The sequence below is a fragment of the Zalophus californianus genome, chromosome 1 (genome assembly GCF_009762305.2).
Source record: "Zalophus californianus isolate mZalCal1 chromosome 1, mZalCal1.pri.v2, whole genome shotgun sequence".
In the NCBI taxonomy this organism is placed as follows: Eukaryota; Metazoa; Chordata; class Mammalia; order Carnivora; family Otariidae; genus Zalophus; species Zalophus californianus.
In genome coordinates, this window is record NC_045595.1 from 10,825,024 (window position 1) to 10,841,769 (window position 16,746).

At 42.9% G+C, this 16,746-nt stretch overlaps 2 pseudogenes; both read right to left on the minus strand.

The window, feature by feature from the left end:
• Positions 1-4,821: 4,821 nt before the first annotated feature.
• LOC113917261 lies at positions 4,822-9,769 on the minus strand (annotated as a pseudogene).
• Positions 9,770-14,546: 4,777 nt separating this feature from the next.
• On the minus strand, positions 14,547-16,640 carry LOC113916094 (annotated as a pseudogene).
• Positions 16,641-16,746: the final 106 nt, after the last annotated feature.

The following is a 16,746-nucleotide window of genomic DNA, read 5'->3' on the forward strand; positions in this document are numbered from 1 at the left end:
AGAAAAAAGAAAAAGAAAAAGATAAAAGCAAACAAAAGCAGAATAAAACAAAAAAAAAACAGAATATGATCATAAATGATCAGGCTAGTGCATAGATCAGTGCCACACACTAGATTTTGGGTGTTTTTTGGTCTGTTAGAAGAAAGTGCCTCCTAAAATTTTCAAGGAAGAAAGACTTATATATGTACAAAATAAGGGTTGATACAATGAAGGGATGGAAGATGACTGTAAAGATGAAAATATAAAAGATTTTATAAAAGGAATTCATAAGATAAGAAGTTGTTTGAAAAAAGAAAGAAGAAGATTTTTGAAAAAAAAAGAAAAAAAAGGGAGAGAATGTGATCAGACAGGAGACTAGAACAAAGCCATACACTACTAATTTAGGGTATATTTTGATCTGTTAGAAGAAACTGTATCTCAAAATTTTAAAGAGAGAACAACTTATATATATATATATGCCAAAAGTAAGGGTAACTACTATGAAGGGATAGAATATATGACTCTAAAAATGAAAAATAAAAATGGTTTTTTTAAAAAGGGATTGATAAGATGTTGGTTGAAAACGAGAAAAAGAAAAATTAAAAAAAAAAACAGTTAAAAAATTAACTTTGAAAGACTAATGAATCATGGTAAAAAAGCCATGAATTCTATGTGCAGTATTCCCCTAGGGTTAGAGTTCTCCCATTCTCACTGATGGGTAAACTTGGTCTTGGCTGGCTGTTCGTGCTGATCTTCTAGGGGAGGGGCCTGTTGCTGTGGTTCCCAAATGTCTTTGCCAGAGGCTGAATTGCCCGCCCTTGTCAGTCTGGGCTAAGCAATCTGCTCGGGGTTTGCTCTTGGGTGCTTTTGTTCCCTGCAAGCTCTCGGTACAGATTTGGAGGACGAGAGTGAAGATGGTGGCCTCCCAATCTCCGCCCCGGAGGAGCCGAGAACTCGGAGCCCCAATCCTCAGTGCGCCCCCAGAGAAAAGCAGTCACTCCCATCATCTCCCCAGTCTCTGGCCGCACTCCATGCTCACCCAGCCTGTGACTGAGTGTTTCTATCTCTGGCACCCCACTCAATGTGGAGTCTCCAAACCCAGCAGATCCCTGCGGTGTGCTCCCACACCACTCCTCCTGGGGGAGGAAGGTGAGTCTCCCCGGATCTGCCGCTTGTTGGGTCCCTGCTGGAAGAGCAGTGGCCCGACTGTGTCGCCGATCACAGTTTATGGCAACCCCAAGCTGAGAGCCCGCGCCTAGACTCCATCTCTGCAGCCTGCTTCCCCACTCTGATACCCGGGAGCTCTGCTGCACTCAGGCACCCCCAGTCTTTCTGTGACCCCGAGGGTCCTGAGACCACACTGTCCCACGAGGGTTCCACCCCCCGCTTAGCCACTGGAGCGACGTCCCTCAGCAGAGCCGACTTCTAAAAGTTCCGATTTTGTGTTCCAGGGCTCTACCACTTGCCAGAAGCGGCCGATGGAGGCCCCCTCCCCTGCCGTCTATTCTCCCGGATATCACCTCGGATTCACTTCTCCGCACGTCCTACCTTCCAGAAAGTGGTCACTTTTCTGTTCAGAGAGTTGTTGCTATTCTTTTCTTCGATCTCCTGTTGAGTCCGTAGGTATTCAGAATGCTTTGATTCCTATCCAGCTGAATTCCTGGGACCAGACGAAATCCAGGTCTCCTACTCCTCCGCCATCTTGTTCCGGCCCCTATCATGTATCAATTTATCTGTTACATCTATTGTCTATCATGTATCTGTATATACAAAACAATCATCTTTTCAATTTCTTTGTTTTTTCACAGCATGTGCTTTTTAAAAATTATGTTATGTCACCATACAGTACATTATTAGTTTTTGATGTAGTGTTCCATAATTCATTGGTTGTGTATAACACCCAGTGCTCCATGCAATACATGCCCTCCTTAATACCCATCACTGGGCTAACCCATCCCCCCGCCCCCTTCCCCTCTAAAACCCTCAGTCTGTTTCTTGGAGTCCATAGTCTCTCATGGTTCATCTCCCCTTCTGATTTCCCCCCCTTCATTTTTCCCTTCCTTCTCCTAATGTTCTCCATGTTATTCTTTATGTTCCACAAATAAGTGAAACCATATGATAATTGAGTTTCTCTGCTTGCCTTATTTCACTTAGCATAATCTCCTCTAGTCCCATCCATGTTGATGCAAAAGTTGGGTACTCATCCTTTCTGATGGTTAAGTAATATTCCATTGTATATATGGACCACATCTTCTTTATCCATTCATCTCTTGAAGGGCATCTCGGCTCTTTCCACAGTTTGGCTATTGTGGCCATTGCTGCTATGAACATTGGGGTGCATGTGGCCCTTCTTTTCACTACATCTGTGTCTTTGGGGTAAATACCCAGGAGTGCAATTGCTGGGTCATACAGTAGCTCTATTTTTAGTTTTTTGAGGCACCTCCACACTGTTTTCCAAAGTGGCTGTACCAACTTGCATTGCCACCAACAGTGTAAGAGGGTTCCCCTTTCTCCACAACCTCTCCAACATTTGTTGTTTCTTGCCCTGTCCCTTTTTGCCATTCTAACTGGTGTAAGGTGCTATCTCAATGTGGTTTTGATTTGAATGTCCCTGACAGCTAATGATGATGAACATTTTTCTTGTGTCTGTTAGCCATTTGTATGTCTTCTTTGGAGAATTGTCTTTTCATGTTTTCTGCCCATTTATTGCCTTGATTATATGTTTTTTTTGTTTGTTGAGTTTGAGAAGTTCTTTATAGTTCTTGGATATCAGTCCTTTGTCTGTAGTCTTAATCCCCATCACCTAATAACCCATCCCCTCATCTACCTCCCCTCTGGCAACCACCACTTTGTTCTCTATACGGAAGAATCTGTTTTGTCGTTTGTCTCTTTTTTTCCCATTGTTTTGTTTCTTAAATTCCACATATGAATGAAATTATATGGTATTTGCCTTTCTCTGACTGACTTATTTCACTTAGCTTTATACCCTCTAGATCCATCCATATTGTAAAAGTCTACATCAAAATAAAACATTTCTGCACAGCAAAATAAACAGTCAACAAAACAAAAAGACAACCTACTTAATGGGAGAAGATATTTTCAAATGATATATCCAATAAGGGGTTAATACCCAAATACATAAAGAACTTATACAAGTTAACACCAAAAAAATTAATAATAATTCAATGTAAAAATGGCCAGAAGGCATATACAGACATTTCTCCAAAGAAGACATCCAGATGAACAACAGACACATGAAAAAATGCTCAACAACACTCATCACTAGGGAAATGCAAATCAAAATCACAATGAGATGTCACCTCACACCAGTCAGAGCTAAAATCAACAACACAGGAAACAACAGATGTTGGTGAGGATGTGGAGAAAGGGGAACTCTCTTGCACTGGTGGTGGGAATGTAAACTGGAGAAGCCACTCAGAAAAGAGTATGGAGGTTCCTTAAAAAATTAAAAATAGAACTACCCTGTGACCCAGGTATCACACTACTGGGTATTTGCCCAAAGAAAATGCATCCACATATTTGTGGTCATCTCTGACATTAAGAATATATCAGGTCAATCTATTTATTCAAATTTTCTTTCTATGTAGACTCCACTGGGACATATAGGTTTGCTAGTCAGTGCTTGCCGGTGGTTGTGGTCAGCATTCTAGACACCTAGGTGAATAATAGAATAAAACAAGGAGACTATTTTTAAAGCACAGTAACATGTTTGTAGAGAAAGTGACTGACATTAGGTTTTTTATTTCTGAAGTATGCATTTCAAGGACAACCATGCTGAATAAACATATTGTTAGGGATAGGACACAATTACCAGATTAAGCACTCAGGCTGTGCCCAGCTGTGAAGTACCTCTTCAGAAAGATCGGGGCAACCTCGATACTGAACGAGTAGTGACCCTGCTTTCCCTTTCCCTGCCAGAATTTCACCCTTATGTTTTAAACTGGTCAATAAAGAGTGAACTTGGAACCCCTAGCCACTCTGCTCATGGACCCCCAATAAAGGCAGGGCCCCCGGTTCTGGGCTTTCTCTCTCTTGTTTTGAATCTCTGACCCTCGGCACTTTCTGCCTCCGTCCTCCAGGCCCTGTGTTAGAGTTCTCTGATGGGTATCGCTGAGGCATGTCTTGCAATCACAATGAGAACCCAAGGGTAGGTGCAGCCACAGCAGAGCCTCTGGTCAGGGAAGCATCTGTGGGAATGTCCACAGGCACAGGGGTGCAGGGGAGTGCCCGGGCTTTCCTAGTCTGAGCATCCCTGTCAGGAGCCTGAGATTTAAACAGAACAAGGTTATAGTCCACATTATCAGGAAGAGGAGTAAAGTTAGAGACGTAAAAATACTGACAGACTCAAGGTGAAAACTGGTTTTGTATTCTCCTCTACGATAACGTCACGCAAAGGGCTTAGTGGCCAAGTGTGGTATCTTCCATATGAAAAATAAAACTCACGTGTGTTCTTTTAGGAAATCTAGGGAAAATTTACTTGGCATGGTATAAGTCATTTGAAATGAAATTAGTTTGAGGAAATCCAACTTGCCCCAAGTAAGATACAGAAATTTCCAGGCACTTGTGATCCAAGTTTGGGGAAAACATTGGAACACATGAAAATAGACAAAGTGGAATACTGTCCGTACATCAGACAGAGGATTAATAAGCGAGTTACTTAAATGTGTGGAGAAATTGAATTCAAACAAATGGAAAGTCCAGGAAATAAATATAAGGTGCAGATTCTACTTCCCTAGTCTGATAGAAAGAATAGGAGTTCCTGGTTATAAGGCTGTAAGCCCTGCAATCATGGGCATTTCTTCAGCCCAAGATGATGGACACTTACATCACTGGAACACAAAACATTCTTTTGAGAGCTCTCTTTATGTCTCTGTTCCTCAGGCTGTAGATGAAGGGGTTCAGCATGGGCGCTACCACCATGTACATCACCGAGGCTACTGCACCTGAGTGGGAGCTCTGGGGGGCAGCAGAGCTAAGGTACACTCCTAGGCTTGTACAATAAAATAAGGAGACAATGGAGAGGTGAGATGCACAGGTGGAAAATACTTTATACTTGCCCTGAGCTGATGAGATCCCAAGTATGGAAGAAACTATCTTAGAGTAAGAGTAAAGGATCCCAGTGAGGGGACCGCCAGCCAGCAGCATAGTTGCAAAATACATCACAATGTCATTAAGAAAGGTGTCCGAACAGGCAAGTCAGACCACCTGATTGATTTCACAGAAAAAGTGGGAGATTTCCACCAATATACAGAAGGACAGCCATGACACCATTAAGCTTTGTAATAAGGAATTCAGGGCACTCATGATCCAGGACGCCAAAACCAGCAGTCCACAGAGCTGGGGGTTCGTGATGACCATTTAGTGCAGGGGGTGACAGATGGCCACGAATTGGTCATAGGCCATCACAGCCAGGAGAAAGGCATCCAATCCTGCAAAGAGTGGAAATAAGTATATTTGAGTGATGCAGGCTTCACAGGTTATAACTCTGCTCTGAGTCTGATTGTTCCACAGCATCTTGGGGATGGTGGTGGAGGTGAAGCAGATATCTACAAAGGACAGGTTGTCCAGGAAGAAGTACATGGGGGTGTGGAGGTGGGAGTCTGAGCTGACGGCCAGGATGATGAGCAGGTTCCCAAACACAGTGATCAGGTACATGGAGAGGAAAAGCCCAAATAGGACTGGCTGCAATTCTGGTTTCTCTGAAAATCCCAGACGAAGAAACTCTGAAATTCCTGTATCATTTCTTGGTTCTATGTGGTCGAGGGGACTACCAGGGAACAAAAAATAACATGACTAATTTTTTCAATAATTAACAGTATAAATATCATTGAAAGTATACAATTTCTATTTTACATTCAACTGTGAATATACAGGGGCGCCTGGGTGGCTCAGACGGTTGAGCGTCTGCCTTCGGCTCAGGTCATGATCCCAGAGTCCTGGGATCAAGTCCCGCAACGGGCTCCCTGATGAGCAGGGAGCCTGCTTCTTCCTCTCCCTCTGCCTCTCCCCTGCTCATGCTCTCTCTTCTCTCTGTATCTCTGTATCTCAAATGAATAATAATTTTAAAAAAGTGAATATACATAGTTTTTGTATGAAACTTGTCCCCTGTGGGGATGGCCCCCCTCATGCCAGCTCTGAATAGAAATGCAAATCCCACACATGGCCTGTTCACTAAGTACTCCTGTGTTCTATACGTTCAATGAGAAATTCTGTCACATGTTTAAGGAATAAACTTGAGTACTGACTAACCTCCAGGCAAAGACTGTAGGTGTCAAGAAACAAGTCTGCACAGTTCAAGGATGGAGAAGATAAGCAAAGAAAGGATCAGATAGAATATCAGAAGGTGACAAGTGCTATGAAGAAAAAGCCAGTAGAAAGGAAAGAGTGCACGGAGGTGTTATTTTTTTCTGGTTGCTCAGGTACACAGGCACACATTTACACAGAGGCTCCAAGGGGGAAACAGCAGGAAACACAAGGTTATCCAGGGAAATGTGTGCCAAACAGATGGAACAAACATTGCGAAGGCCTTAAGAAAAGACTTGGGGTGCGCACCTGGGTGGCTCAGTTGGTTAAGCGACTGCCTTCGGCTCAGGTCATGATCCTGGAGTCCCGGGATCGAGTCCCGCATCGGGCTCCCTGCTCAGCAGTGAGTCTGCTTCTCCCTCTGACCCTCCCCTCTCTCATGCTCTCTCTATCTCATTCTCTCTCTCAAATAAATAAATAAAATCTTTAAAAAAATAAAATAAAATGAGCTTTTTAAAAAAAAGAAAAGATTTGGGCTTTTTTTATTAATTTTTAAAACTTGAGTGTGGTCGACACACTATGTTACATTAAATTTGGGTGTACAACACAGTGACTCAACACGTTTAAACATTGCACCGTGTGGAGCTTCCATCTGTCACCACACGATGCTATTATGATATCGCTGACTATATTCCCTAGGCTCTGCCTTTTATTCCTGTGACTCATTCATTTCTTAACTGGAAGCCTGTATCTCCCACTCCCCTTCAGCATTCTGCTTTTTCGTTTGTTCGTTTATTGTTTTAAAAAATCAAGGCTTAAGCTACGAGGAGGCAAGAGAGTGGAAGAGTAGGGGACCTCGTTTCATCTGGTCCCTTGAATTTAGCTAGATAAGTATCAAATCATTCTGAACACCCATGAATTCAACCTAAGATGTGAGAAAAGAATATCTGGAACTCTACGAGCAGAAAAGCGACCACTTTCTGCAAGGTAGGAGGTACGGAGAAGTGAATCTGAGGGGAGATATCAGAAGATAAACAGTGGGGGAAGGGAGCCTCTCTAAGCCAGCTACCAGAAAGTGATATAGCCCTAGAGGGCCAAATCGGAACCCTTAGAAATCTGCTCCAGTGAGAGACGTCCCTGCCTGAAAGGTGCTCAGGTAGAAATGGGCAGAATTCTAAGTGGGACTGTGTGGTCTCAGGATTCCCAGAGTCACAGAATTAGTGGGGGTGCCTGAGCTGGTACAGTTCCCAAGCATTAGAGTGGGGAAACTGGTTACAGTCAGCAAGCCCAGGAGGGGTCTCAGCTGGGTTTGTCATAAACTGTGAGCTGGGGCCAACTGGGAGACTGCTCTCCAACTCCGGACCCTGCAGAGGACTGGCATGTGGGGACCCTCTACCAATCCCAGGGAGGGGTGGGACGGTGATGAACATGGAGGCAAAACTTCTCACCAAGATACTAGTCAATAGGATCCAACAGAACATTAAAAGGATTATTCACCAAGACCAACTGGAATTTATTCCTGGACTGCAAGGGTGGTTCAACATCGGCAAATTATTCAGTGCCATACCACATTAATAAAAGAAAGGCCAGGAATCATATGATCCTCTCAACTGATGCAGAAAAAGCATTTGACAAAATACAACATCTTTTCTTGATTAAAACTCTCCAAATGTAGGTTAGAGGTAACATACCTCAATATCATAAAAGCCATCTACGAAAAGACCACAGTGAATATCATTCTCAATGGGGAAAAACTGAGAGCTTTTCCCCTAAAGACAGGAAGACAACAGGGATGCCCACTCTCACCACTATTGTTCACATTACTAGAAGTCCTAGCCCCAGCAATCGAAGAAATAAAAGGTATCTGAACTAGCAAAGAAGTCAAACTCTCACTCTTTGCAGATGACATGATACTTTATGTGGAAAACCCAAAAGACTCCACCCCCAAATTGCGAGAACTCATACAACAACTCAGCAACATGGCAGGATACAAAATTAATACACAGAAATCAGTTGCTTTTCTATACACTAAGAATGAAATTGAAGAAAGGGAAATTAAGATATCGATCTCATTTACAATTGCACTAAAAACGATAAGATACCTAGGAATAAACCCGACCTAAGAGGTAAATGATCTATACTGTAGAAAGTACAGAACACTTATGAAAGAAATTGAGAAAGACACAAAGAGATGGAAAAACATTCCATGCTCATGGATTGGAAGAATAAATATTCTTAAAATGGTCATGCTACCCAGAGCAATCTACACATTCAATGCCATCCTTATCAAAATACCATCAACATTTTTCATGGAGCTGGAACAAACAATCCAAAAATTTGTATGGAAAAAGAAAGACCATGAATCACCAGGGGAATGTTGAAAAAGAAAACCAAACCTGCGGGCATCACGATGCCTGACATCAAGCTCTATTAGAAAGCTGTGATCATCAAGACAGCATGGTACTGGCACAAAAACAGACACATAGGTCAATGGAACAGAAGAGACAGCCCAGAAATGGACCCTCAACTCTATGGTCAACTCATCTTTGACAAAGCAGGAAAGAATGTCCAATGGCAAAAAGACAGTCTCTTCAACAAATGGTGTTGGGAAAATTGGACAGCCACATGCAGAAGAATGAAACTGGACCATTTCCTTATACCACACACAAAAATAAACTCAAAACGGTTGAAAGACCTAAATGTGAGACAAGAGTCCATCAAAATCCTAGAGGAAAACACAGGCAGCCACCTCTTCGACCTCAGCTGCAGCAACTTCTTCCTAGAAACACTGTCAAAGGCTGGGAAGCAAGGGCAAAAATGAACTATTGAGACTTCATCAAGATAGAAATCTTTTGCACAGCCAAAGAAACAGTCAACAAAACCAAAAGACAACTGACAGAATGGGAGAAGATATCTGCAAATGACATATCAGATAAAGGGCTAATATCCCAAATCTATAAAGAACTTCTTAAACTCAACACCCAAAGAACAAATGATCCAATCAAGAAATGGGCAGAAGACATGAACAGACATTTCTCTAAAGAAGACATACAAATGGCAAAGAGACACATAAAAAATGCTCAACATCACTTTTCATCAGGGAAATATAAATCAAAACATGATTGCGATACCACCTTACACCAGTTAGAATGGCTAAAATTAACAAGACAGGGAACAACAAACATTGGCGAGGATATGGAGAAAAGGGAACCCTCTTACACTGTTGGTGGGAATGCAAGCTGGTACAGCCACTCTGGAAAAACAGTATGGAGGTTCCTTAAGAAGTTAAAAGTAGAGCTACACTATGACCCAGTAATTGCACTACTTGGTATTTATCACAACAATACAAATATAGTGAAATGAAGGGGCACATGCACCCCAATGTTCGCAGCAGCAAAGTCCAGAATAGCCAACCTGTGGAAAGAGCCGTGATGTCCATTCATACCTACCATTTACATCCACGTGGATGGAATTGGAGGGCAATAAGCTAAGTGAAAAAAGTCAACCAGAGAAAGACAATTATCATATGGTTTCACTCATGTGGAATATAAGAAATAGTGCAGAGGATTATAAAGAAAGGGAGGGAAAACTGAATGGGAAGAAGTCAGAGAGGGAGACAAACCATGAGAGACTCTTTAATCTGGGAAACTAACTGAAGGTTTCTGAAGGAGAGCTGGGTGGGGGAATGGAGTAACTGGGTGATGTGCATTAAGGAGGGCACGTGATGTGATGAGCATTGGGTTGTATATGCACCTGATGAATTTGTGAACACTACATCTGAACTACTGATGTACTATATTTTGGCTAATTGAATTTATATAAAAAGAAAAACCAAAAAATTAAAAAATAAAAGATCAAGGAGGCTCAAAAGAAAGCCAGTACGTAGAGGGGAATGATCAAGTGAGAGAGTGATGAGAAGTGGTGGCTGAGAACTTTGAAGAATGGGGTGGCCTCCCTGGTAGTGATGAAACTTCATTACACAAGGAACTCCCTCCTTCACATGGTGTACCTCAAACAGGATCAATTTTGTTTCCATGGAATTATTGCATGGAAATGGTCTCCCTTCTTATTTTCATATATTAGGTAATAATCTGGCACCGGTATTTTAAGGGTCACACATAAGAGCAATGGGTTCCAGAACCCCTGCCTTGAGAAATTCTGATGTTACCCACACAAGGACACATACACACACACACTATGGCCTCCTGGGACCATGGCACTACCAGGATGTTCTCAACCCCAACCACAATAACTAGGCAAACAATACTATGAGGTAAGCTGACAACATTGCATTGTCTTTCCCCTAAAAATGTAAAACTTCATCCAAATTCCAATAGTTAAGTCTCCAATGAGCATGTGATCATGAGTCTCCAATTTAATATGTTCATTTTGTATCCAGTATTTAAAGAAACGTAAAAAAATCATTCCCAAAATTTTGAGGAAGAAATGTGGGGAGAAAGATCTAATAAGCTCAGGGGGCCCGTAGAAATGGTGAGGAGCAGTAAATGTCCTGGTTCTGGCAATATTCCAACCCCAGTTGAAGCACCTTGATGCCCAGACTAATAAAGAAGCAAAGGAAAATGTATCCAAAAGAAAAAAGTAGGGATGTCTTTACGGTTATCAAGACATCTTACTGATTGAACGTTGCCCTGGAATAACAAGCAAAGGGAAGACACCCACAATTCACAAAAGGAACTACACACAGTACAACAGAAGTGGGGGATTTTAAAAGATGATTTGCTTAAAGAACTTTTCTAAATGACATAAAATGCAAAACTTCTAATTAGAAACTCAGGTTTTGAATTTTGGATCTACTCATATTTCCTATTTGAACTTGGAGCACAACCAGACTGTTCCAAATGTTAATATCCTCCCCTAACTAGTAGGGCTAGAGATGTCCAACCTCCTCAGGTGGCTGACAGATTTAGTGAATATATGGAAAGAGCTTAACATAGTCCCTCCTGTTGATAACGAGTGCTGATCATTGGTGATGAGATTTGGCTGAGTTTTCTCGGATTGCTTCCCCACCTCTGGGTCCCCAATTCCACAGCCTTCTTTCAGCTCCTTGTTGGCTCTCCACCTACCACAGGGTGGCGCCCTCTAGCGAGTACTCACATTTACCCAGAGAGATCTTTCTGTATTGCAGTTAAGTTACTGTCCAACTCCGCACCTTAACACCTTCCTGGTGACTCCCTGCTGGAGACTGAACCCCAAATTCTGTAGCTCCCAACACTTGGCTTGCCTCCCCTGACTGACCCTCCAGCTTCCCACTCACACTGTCTTGCCCACATCGATGTCACAAACACTGAACTTGAGTTGTAGCTTCACCTGAAGCCCCAATCTCCAAGGCTCAGAGCCTCCATACACAGCTGCCCTCTGCTTGGAGTCACTCACTGGTCTGTTTAGGATCATTCACCTCCTCTCCATCTTCACAATCCCATCTCCTCTTTCAGACTCCAAGGACTCATCTCCATCACTAACCAGTTTTTGTTTTGCTGGGCTTTTGTAACATTCCCTCAAAAAAAAGGACACTTTCTCTTGCAATAATTTAGATATAGGGGTTATCAGGGTGTAATTTTTATTTAATTCTATGTCCGTTTTCCTGCTAGAATGTGAGTGCATGGGGCATGTTATAAATACCCCTGCCCTCTACCCCCAGACACAGTTTGGATAGGAACAGTAGGAATAAATACATATTGCATAAAGGAATGAGAGAATCTGTGCTCACAGAAGTTGCCAGTGATGAGAGAGAGAACAGAAGTAGGGAGTTACTAGCAACAGGAAGGGAGGATGTGGGAGAGGAATATTTTCCATATTCTGAGCTTGGGACCATTTGTGGGTCAGGTTGTGGTTTGTAAGAATAAAATAGAATAGAATAAATAAGGCACAATAGGAAATATTAGAGTGCATCCTACGTAGTCAGGGTGCATAGCAAATCATTTTCGTGTAAGTTCAACAGACATTTCTTTTTTTTACATATAAATAAATTGACTAGAAATGAATGAGCTCACCCACCAACAAACACAATGGTCTCTTGGCCCTGGGCTCAGCTGGTTAGGCTTCCAGGTGACCTCAGGTAAAAGCTCTCAGCTTTCATTCCCTCTGAACCTTTCCTGAAATACCTGCTGAGCTCTGAGACTCACCGGGATGCGGTCTCTGAGAGGAAGGTCTCCATGTGGGGGTCCGAACTCCTTCCTGGATGTTTCATGGTGGAGACTGAAGCTCTGTTCCCAGACAGGATGGCAAGAAGTAGTGAAGCATGGGTCCCACAGTCAGACTTAGGAATCCAAAAGCAAAAACCATGTCTCCTCCAGCTTGAAACGGTTGAACGTGCTCAGAGCCTACAGCAGAGGAGATATTTATAGCTCCTTATGTTTGCTGTATCTGTTCCCTGTACCTGCTCATTCGACACATTTCCCGTTATTACTCCAACCCCTGAGTACATCACCCCATGGGAACTTATCTGGACTGAATGAAATTCTTCCCTGTAGATTCTCGGTTCCCAAGAGACCAGATAAAATTCAGGTGAATCCACTGTTTGTTACTCCTCCCTGAACTCTCCTGGCTTCCAGAACTCTAACACTGAAACTTTCCACAGGCCTGAGTGAATGTTTTTTTCCAAAACTAAGACTGAGGAACCTGCTTTGACCATATTCTTTGGGTCTCCAAAACATTGACTTGTGGTGGGAGCACAACTCCTCATAGCTCCAGAAAATTGTTCTTCCTACTCCAACAAGTAAAAGTCTGTTCCTTTCCTATAAAACCACGGGTACAACAATCCTTGGATTCATAATTCTTTTCACAAATCAATTAGGAACTTTGTATGTTTCATACAGGTTAAAAGTTGATATTTAGTCTTTAGCTTTTAAAACATTTGATATTATAAGAAATCTACTTAGACCATTTAAGGTATCATGGGCTGAACTCAGACTCTTATATGAATTCTCTCATTTATTTTGTGCAAAAGCCATTCTATGAGGAACATAAAGTGATAAGCCTCATTCCACATTTGCAGAAATGTACTTGGAAGGGTCGAGTGATCAACCCAGAATTATGATCTGGGTCATTATAATGTACTTTGATTGGAATGCAACCAGATAGGCCAAGGGTTCTCAACCAGGGATGATTTTTGCCTCCAGAGGACACTTGAAATTATCTGGAGAAATTTTTGACTGTCATAGTGTGGGAACTGCTACTTTTAGGGTGGCTGAGACAGTCTGCATTTGTATCTAGCTCCCATTCATCTTGGTGTGTAGACACATTTGAGGTCAAGGCTGTGGTCCAGTGTCAGGGTTAGTTGTGTTCTTCTTCTCCCAGAATACCCCATCCACCTCAGGTCTGACTTTTGGTGCTCAAACAAGTTAACAAGTGTCTCTTTTCCCTTGTGACAGAAATTGAACATGTAAAGTCTTTGTTTCCTGTCCATAAAATGGAGAAATTCCATCGAAGGATTTGGTCAGAGAACTTAGTAATATTTTAGAGCTCACAGAAAATTCCCTGGCACAGAGCGGGTGCTCCATCCACGAAGACAATTGTGACCATTTAAGTTCCACATTTCCTAAGCTCATGAGGACACCATAAAAGGTCTGTTAGGATAGGAAGTGAGTCCAGGATTACTCTGCCTCTGGGACAGTTTTCTGCTTGGGTTGGGAATGAAGTGGGTGTCATTGGCAGCATCCTGAAAAACTGGGCGCTCATCCCACACTCTCACATTCATCCCTGGGAGAAGTCCCCAAGATTCTGCTGAACATCCAGACTCACAGCAAAGCCATAACATATGAAGGATGCCTCAGCCAGACATTTGATGTTAATGTAAATGTTGGATATTCATCCTTTCTGATGGCTGAGTAATATTCCATTGTATATATGGACCACATCTTCTTTATCCATTCATCTGTTGAAGGGCATCTAAGCTCTTTCCACAGTTTGGCTATTGTGGACATTGCTGCTATGAACATTCGGGTGCATATGCCCCTTCTTTTCAGTACATCTCTGTCTTTGGGGTAAATACCAGGAGTGCAATTGCGGGGTCATAGGCTAGCCCTATTGTTTTAAGAAATCCAAACCATTACCGAAGATTACCAAGAAAATACCAGGGTGTAATACCAAGAAAATACATCAAGTGTAAATGACTGGTTATAAAGAGGAAAGGGGAACCCAAGATATAATCTGAAGGAAAGGAGAGAAGACAAGGAAGACCCAAGGAGAGAACTGCTTTAAAATGTGTATACCTGGGGAAAAAATAAAAATATTGGATGAAGGAAGCCGGGATCTCTGGGCCTCCATATTGTGGGCCCAGCTACTCAGGAGAGTCCTGTAATGGGCCTGACAATGAGAGGCACCACCCTGCCAAGGAGTCTGCTCAGGGCTCCCTTCATGTCCCTGTTCCTCAAACTGTAGATGAAGGGATTCAGCATGGGGGTGAAAATGATGTTGTACATCACCAAGGCCACCAGACTCGTCCTAGTGGATGAAGTTGCTGCAGAACTGAGGTCGACCCCAAGGCCTGTGCCATAGAACAAGGAGACCCACATGTGGAAAAGGCTTTGTACTTGCCCGCAGCTGAGGAAATGCTGGGTATGGAAGAATCAATTTGATAGTAAGAAGAAAGTATTCCATGGAAAGGAATCATGGCTAGATGCCCAATTGCAGAATACACCACTATGTTACTTATGAGGGTGTAAGAACAGGACAGCTTCAGGTCTTTGAGAAGATCCCCCAAAAAAGTGTGGGATTTCCATGTTTGTGCAGAAGGACAGCCTCAAAAGGGTCAGGGTCTCAAGCAGGGAGCCCATGACACTGATTCACCAGGACTCCAAGGTCAGCGGCCCACAGAGCTGGAGGTTCATGATGACCAAGTAGTACAGGGGTTGACCGATGGCCACAAAGTGATCATAGGCTTTAAATTGTCCAGGCATCCAAACACAATAAAAAAAAAATATCTGGGGTGCCTGGGTGGCTCAGTTGGTTAAGCGACTGCCTTCGGCTTGGGTCATGATCCTGGAGTTCCGGGATCGAGTACCACGTCGGGCTCCCTGCTCGGCGGAGAGTCTGTTTCTCCCTCTCACCCTCTTCCCTCTCATGCTCTCTGTCTCTCATTCTCTCTCTCAAATAAATAAATAAAATCTTTAAAAACAAAAATCTGGCTGAGGCATCCTTCATATGTTATGGCTTTGCTGTGAGTCTGGATGTTGACCAGAATCTTAGGGATGGTGGTAGAGGTGAAACAGATGTCTACAAAGGACAGGTTGGAGAGAAAGAAGAACATGGGAGTATGGAGGTGGGAGTCAGAGCTGATGGCAAGGATGATGAGCAAGAAATGACCATGTTGCTCCCTTAAAACAAATCAATTTATTTTCTGATAGTTCTGGAAGTCAGAAGACTGAAATAGGTCCCCCTGAGCTAACATCACTCTGTCTGCAGAGAAGAGTTCATTGTGGAGGTCTGGGGAGAATAGGTTTTCTTGCCTATTTCAGCTTTAGGGCCACCTGTACTCTCTGGTTTATGTCCCTTCCCTTTACCTTCAAAGCCAACAAAATAGCATCTCGAAATCTCTCTCTGACTCCAAGACTGCTTCCTCCCCCTTCCACAACTGCAGGATGCTTGTCATCTATTGAGCCCAGCTGGATAATCAGAATAACTTTATCCTGGGTCAGCTGACTAGCAATGTTAATCCATTTGCAACCGAAATTCTCCCTTGCCATGACACAAGACATATCCAAAACTTTTGTAGTTTAAGATGTGGAAATATTCGGGGGATATTATTCTGCCGACTAAAGTGTTTTTCCGAGGTATATTTAATTTCAACTCAGGGGCCCTTCTTTGGAGAATCAAACACAATTGATCTCAACTCTAGGGTGAATACTGAGTCTTTTCTCTCCAAACCACACAGGAAGAGGATCACATGGCTTATTTACTAAAATTACCCTAATGCTGTAAATGGTAAAGTAAACCATCAACTAAAGAAATTCAGTATGATTTCAAAGTTAAGGTAAAGTCAAGGAGGTTAGAACTCTGGAAGGCAGGTAAATTCATGAGAAAGAGGATTAAAAAAAAAAATGGATTCACTTGACTTCTAATCTGGCCTCCCAGGAACCAAGTATCAGCAGGAAAAGTTGCCTTTCTGTCCAGACCAGTTGCCCACTGGGAATGGAGTGCTCTGAGGTGGGAGTAACAATGGAAACAGTGCCTAATGAGCAGACACAGAGCTGTAAATATCTCCTCTGCTGCAGAGCTTCAGCATGGGAAACCTTGGACTGGCCACAACATGGTTGTTATTTCTGGGTTCCTAAGTCTGGCTGGGGGACCCATGCCTCTCTGCTTCCTGCTGTCCTGTCTGGGAACAGAGCTGCGGTCTCCAGCATCAACCATCCGGGGAGGAATTCAGACCTCCACATGGAGACTTTCATCTTAGAGACCCCAACCAGGTGAGCCTGAGAGCTCAGCAGGTATTTCAGGAAAGGAGCAGAGAGAATGGAAGCTGAGAACTTTGACCTGAGGTCA